This window comes from Plectropomus leopardus, chromosome 23 (assembly GCF_026936395.1).
Source record: "Plectropomus leopardus strain MGB_pleo_1.0 chromosome 23, ASM2693639v1, whole genome shotgun sequence".
In the NCBI taxonomy this organism is placed as follows: domain Eukaryota; kingdom Metazoa; phylum Chordata; class Actinopteri; order Perciformes; family Serranidae; genus Plectropomus; species Plectropomus leopardus.
Window position 1 is genome coordinate 11,206,301 of NC_142198.1, and position 6,000 is coordinate 11,212,300.

A 6,000-nucleotide genomic window follows, 5' to 3' on the forward strand; every position below is an offset into this window, starting at 1 on the left:
CCCAGTCAGCTGTGAAGTTCTGCATTCTAGGGCAGAACACATAACAAGAGAGCCCTTTTTACATGGGGGAGGAACCTGCTCAGCTGAATCCCCTTTGGCAGGGGGGCCCTTGTGGCAGCAACTCTGGTTATTCAAAGCTAATGTCATAGTCTTTAATCTTTTTAATACCTACTGCAGAAATGAAGCAAATATATGTCCAACATCAGAATTTCCAAATTAATTAAGTCAGCACTTACCATTTAATCAAACAAACAAGCATTTGAAATTAACTCAGCAGGCCAACTGTTTTGCAGACAGATAGTGTATAAATGCTCGCCTCTCTATTATATTGCACCTCCCTCACCCAGATGGGGATTTGCCTTTGGCTGATTGGCAGATGTTTAACAACTGGGGACCCAAGTTCAAATCTAATATAATGGAAACCAACACTGTGTGAATAATAAAGAGTTGGTGTGTTTTGCCGAGTAGCCCAATGAGAAAGCTTGTTTGTCTACTTTATGTATACAATCGTCCAGCAGCACAATTTATAAGTGCTCACTCTGCAGCAGATGAGGTTGTGGGGTCTCTGTTTGACTTACAGTGTTGCATGTTGACTCGGACAAACTCGGAAGCACAGGGCCTCTGTCTTGATAGAACAGAAAGACTAATGAGCCAAATAGAAGTAGGCATTTGGGGCTGTTAACAATACTATGCTGAAGAACAAAACAAGTCTTTCAGGTGCTGTCAAAATCACTGATCACTGCATGCAATATTAAAATCAACTAACCTCAGGTATGGCCTGTTTCTGTGTAAAATGTTCCTGCACTAGTCTTATTCGACACTCACAAAAAGACATCTGCACAACCTTTGGTTCCCCTGAAAAACATGAGTCCACACAAACACCAAAGCAGAGACTGTCATTTCCCCTTTAGTTACTTGTGGCAGCAAAATAAATACATGAGCTCTCTGTAATCTTAGCAAGTTGACTTGCCTGATTTTTCCCTCAGATACACAAACACACACAGCCCTTCCTGGAATGAGCCTGTGCTGCTTTTTCAGCAAAATGTGGAGCCAGACAGCAAACTGTCTGGAACATTTAAACTGTTGATGTGGTTTCCTTAAATGCTCGGGATGCATCATTTCAAGTTATTTATAAATGTATTCAAAACATATTAGAGTATTGTTTAACTGAGAGAGGAGTGATCAGTCATACATTTGATGAATATGATGAATGTGTGATGCATATGGCAATTGATGTACTGTGGAAAAGAGTCCAGCACCATAAGTGAAAGAGTATATACCGCAACAGTTTGTCACATAAGGCCTCCAGAGACGACTTTTTTGTTTGAACATTTAATTCTGAATTTAATGTTAATGTTGTTAATGTTAATTTTATATAATGGCTAGAGAACGATGGAAAAAAATGTGTATATTGTTGCATTTCCTTCCACATGAAACATTTATAGAATTTTTGGAAAATACATTTTAAATCATTTATTGCTTTCATCCATTTTTTAGCAGCTTGCAATTATTCTGCACTGGTTTTGCTGGTGCAATGCAAATACAATGGGGATCCACTCACAACAACATTGCTACCAGTGGTCAAAAACTCTACATTAGCTGCAACATTAGCTGTAATACTGGCAACACTGCTAGTATTGGACCTGGGTGGTGCACAGAGCAGTAAATTGAAGGGTAGCAAAATTATCCTATAGACCAACATTAGTAACCAATGAAAACATATTTGGTTAAATTCCAACATCATCAATTCATTGCATTAAAGACGCCAATAGCTACCCACTAGAATTTATATCCATCCTTGAAGCTGATAACTGGCTTCATTTTGGTACCTTTCATTAATTGCATCAAAATCTGAAGGGATTTTTGTGTAAATGAGAGTGGAATTTAGAAATGGATAACCAAAATACTTTTCTTGCCACTATGGACAACAATAATTTGACAACATAAAGCAAGACTTAGAGCGGCTCCACAAATGTTTTATTTTTTTAATGTTACAATTGACTCATATATTTTGCCAAGATGAGCAAATGCATTTCTCATATTCATACATTTATTTACTGTTAATCTGTGTTTCCCCCATGAAGCAAGATGATATAAATACTTTTATTTGAGCAAAGAAATTAGTTGTTTTACTGCCCCATTTTCCCCACATGAACCTCTGTAGTCAAATCTTCCATCAAATTCCGTCTATGATGCCAATCACAACAGTCACACTCTGTCCTCCAAAATCCATTGTATTTTCAATTGTACCCGCTGATCATCACAAAAGAGGCAAGCTACAGTGTGGCTGTGTGGTGGTAAATTGAAAGCGTAATTTCTAACAATATGGGGGCCCAGCGGTAGAGATGCGATTGCCTTGTCTAGATTTCTGAGCAAATGTGAAATAAGAATGGATGTTCCATTCCAAATAAATAAGATGGGAATAATAGTGGGCAAATAACCTTCGCCTGAGGTTAGGAAGGCCTCATTGGGCACACCATTTGGAAAAGGACACTTGAACCATTTGCTTTTTATTGCCTCTCCATACTTTTGACAGCATGTGCTATCTCATCTAGAAATTAATCGGAAAATAATGTGCATTTGTGTCAGTGACTTAGTTTTACTGTCAGTGCAAGTTAATATTACACTGACAGTAGAACTTAATTTTATGTTTAAAGGAATAATGAAGTTAAGTTGGAAACAAAGTTATATATGCATGGCTCAATATTGCATAGACTTTAATATTTTATATACACAATCTGTCTTTAGGTAAAGAGCACATTCAGCTGAACAACAACACAGCATTCGTGTGTGGTTATAAATAAATGTGAATGCTATTTTCGCAGTTTGTCCACCCAAGAATAGGATTTTTGGAGTTTTTAGTTGCAAGATTAATCTGAACAACTTAATTTATGCTCCCAAGTGCCCTCTGAAACCCAAAAATGTGGTTCTTGCTGATTTCTTCACAAATAGCTGTTTTCAAAATAATAGCATTCAGATTAAGACTTTCCATTTGTTTCCACAAGTGAGGCTATGGCTCAGCTAATAAATAACATTCATTCAGACAATACTTTATTTTAGCACAAACACTCACACACTACTTTTTTTTATAATGCTGCATATGTTGGTGTCATTGCCACAGTAGCGGTCTTTGTAGTACCATCATTTATCCATAGTATTAATTTAGAATTTTAAAAAAAATGTCATGAAACTCCTGGCCTCATCGACCTGACATTTAACTCGAGCAGCTCTTCCAGATGCATTTTCTCAAACAGACCAAACATGGACAATGCCACAGTAACATCCATTCTTACAATACCCCTTTTAATTTGTGTGGTAATTTATTTAACAGATAGAACATAAATCTCCCCCCTAAACTGAAATGCTTTCTTCAGCTGGCTCCATGCAAACTACAGTTACTCAGGAACTGTATTTCACCGTATGAAAGAGTAATTGATAGCAAATGAAGGGGTCATCTCATTTGAGTGATACAATTAGTTGAGGCTGTGGTGTCCACAGTGGTGGACATCAAGACCAAAGCAATTAGCTCTAGTGGTCAGCAGGAGGCAAAGGGGGAAACTATTAATGTGATTATGTAATGGCTATAATAAAATTAGAAAATCAATGCTGTTGAGCAGAAACATTAAATGGATATTTTAAAACAAAAACAGCTGCTGTATTGTATTGTATAAGTATATAAGTATTGTTTACTGGCATTCATTGTGTCTAATAAGGTTTAATATGAGGTTAACATCTTTCAAATTAACATTCCCATACTATGCACATTACAGCAACAGGTTATCTCTGTGTGCACAGCCATGTAAGCATTTACAGGTTGCAGACCACAGTGTTTTGCACATTTTAGTCATTTTATAAAGTACACTTACTTTAATACCAACTGCTATCAAAGGCATGCTTTAGTTCACTGGATTGGTTTTAAAGGCACACAAGCCATACAGTATCACTCTTTAATAGTCTGTTGCTTGTTTTTATGCCCCCATGCCAGAGATAGCTGCAGCTGTAGATGTTATGTTTTCAGGTTGTATGGACCTACCTACGTACTTCCCATTCATGTTACCATGATATCTAAAGAACGCCTTGAGGGAATTTCTTCAAATTTTGCACAAACATCGACTTGGACTCAAGAATGAACTGATTAGAATTTGGTGGTCAAAGGTCAAGGTCACTGTGACCTCACAAAACATGTTTTTGGCCATAACATTTTTTTATTCAAAAGATCAAAGGTCCGCCTCACTGTGACATCATATCCTGCAAAAATACTCATCTGGCCAGTACTCAATATCATATCACAGGAACATTAAGGGAGACATGTGGTTATACACCGAGTTGGTAAAAGATATCTTAGGTGCCAACCTTGAAACTGTGCTGATTCTGTAGAAAGATGTATGTGAAGCATCCATGTTTTCTCAGACATGGATGTAAGCTGTAACTGCAAATTGACGGGTTCATGCAGGCATTCAACCACAAGGCAGTAATGCTAGTGTCTGATATGATCTTCAGCTACACTGAATAGTCCAAATACATCTTTCTACTTTATTCTTTTTTCTCTTCTATATGATTTTGATGTCACTTTAAGACACTGTGAGAGAGTAACACACAATACTAATTAAATCCCCAGCTTAGTCTCAAGTCACCCGGGGCAGTTACATTGCATTACTGTAGGAATGTGAACTCCTTTTCTCATCATAATGTCTTTACTTAATGACAAACCTCTGAAAATCTAATATAACCCTGTGCTTATTTTCAAGGCACCTACAGGCAAGACATTACATGTGATGTCTGGGAAACGGGAAGTGACCTACTACAATGTCCTGACTTCATAATCTTGGATTTATCCTGGAAATTAAAGACAGGTCAGTTTCTTTTAAATTTAAGTGACAGTTTTTGTCACTGGGTATTTCTGTCTGCAGGTTGGATGTTTATTACATTGCTGATTTTTATTTGAAGTTCTACCAGCCAATTAGGATAAATTTATTAATAAGAAAGAGCAAGAAAGAACTAAAAGGACATGAAATCTCATATCCTGTTGTAAAGGCATGCAGGAAATGTGAGGAATGTGCCTAGAAAGCATGGTGTTTTGTTGTGATCTCCTTAAAATTCAAAGATACTGTAGATCTAAGTACAGCCCAGTTAAAGAAAAGGAGAATATGATTGCAGCAGGTATGTTTCAATTGCTTCATAGAGTCTCGCCTCAGAAAATCGGTAATATGTTTTATTTCATGATACTGTTTTTTATAAGCTACCAGCTGGGATTGTAGAGCTGTAGATTGAAAAACATTTTGAAGATTGATAAAGTGCAGTTATTTCCCAGCGCAATGACCCCTTTCAAAAGAACATCTCAGGGTGTCACTCTCAATTAACATTTGTCCCCCTGACGCCAGTGACAAGTTGTCACCCAAGGGAGAAAAAGTTGGTAAAGGAAGAAAATGGTTCTGTAGCATTTTTGATCCTTGAGGGCAAGTCAGGACAGACCGTTTTTTTTTTCTGTTTTTTTTCTGAGCAAACATGCAATGTTTCCCTCTCCCTGTCCTCTGCCAGATAGCCCTAAGGCTGCCAGAAGGGAAACCATTGATTATTTAGCTCACAAGATGGACTTTGTGATGTTCAGAGTGAACATATAGCATGGGAAAAGACTATCTGACTAGAAAGATACATGTTTACCTCTTGGGTGTGATCCATTAAATATGGCGCTTTGATGGTGTCAGCTCAACAGCCAACACTCCATTCGTCTTGAAGTCAATCACAGCCATCCAGACGAAACAGCAGGGGACATGCATTTCTTTGTTGGGGTACTGGAGTTGAGATTCAATTCAAGCTGAATAAAATTAGCAAGCTTTACAATTAGCTTATTTATACTCCAACACGCGTAGGGACACATTTGTTTTTTCTGTACAATGCTGTGGACACTTGTATTATGGGCCACAAGTCTGACTAGTCGAAACCCTGTTATTACGCTGGAGAAAGTATATATTTTTGAGCCTTTTCTGCTCTCAGCTATTA

The 6,000-nt window shown here is 37.5% G+C and overlaps 1 long non-coding RNA gene across 1 annotated transcript in view; it reads left to right on the top strand.

Moving 5' to 3' along the window:
• LOC148185649 (uncharacterized) overlaps positions 1-4,853 on the top strand; it is a 102,929-nt gene extending 98,076 nt beyond the window's left edge. The window contains exon 5 of the long non-coding RNA XR_015775729.1: positions 4,749-4,853. This is a non-coding gene — a long non-coding RNA (uncharacterized LOC148185649). The remainder of the gene's footprint in view (positions 1-4,748) is intronic.
• The last annotated feature ends 1,147 nt before the right edge of the window (positions 4,854-6,000 follow it).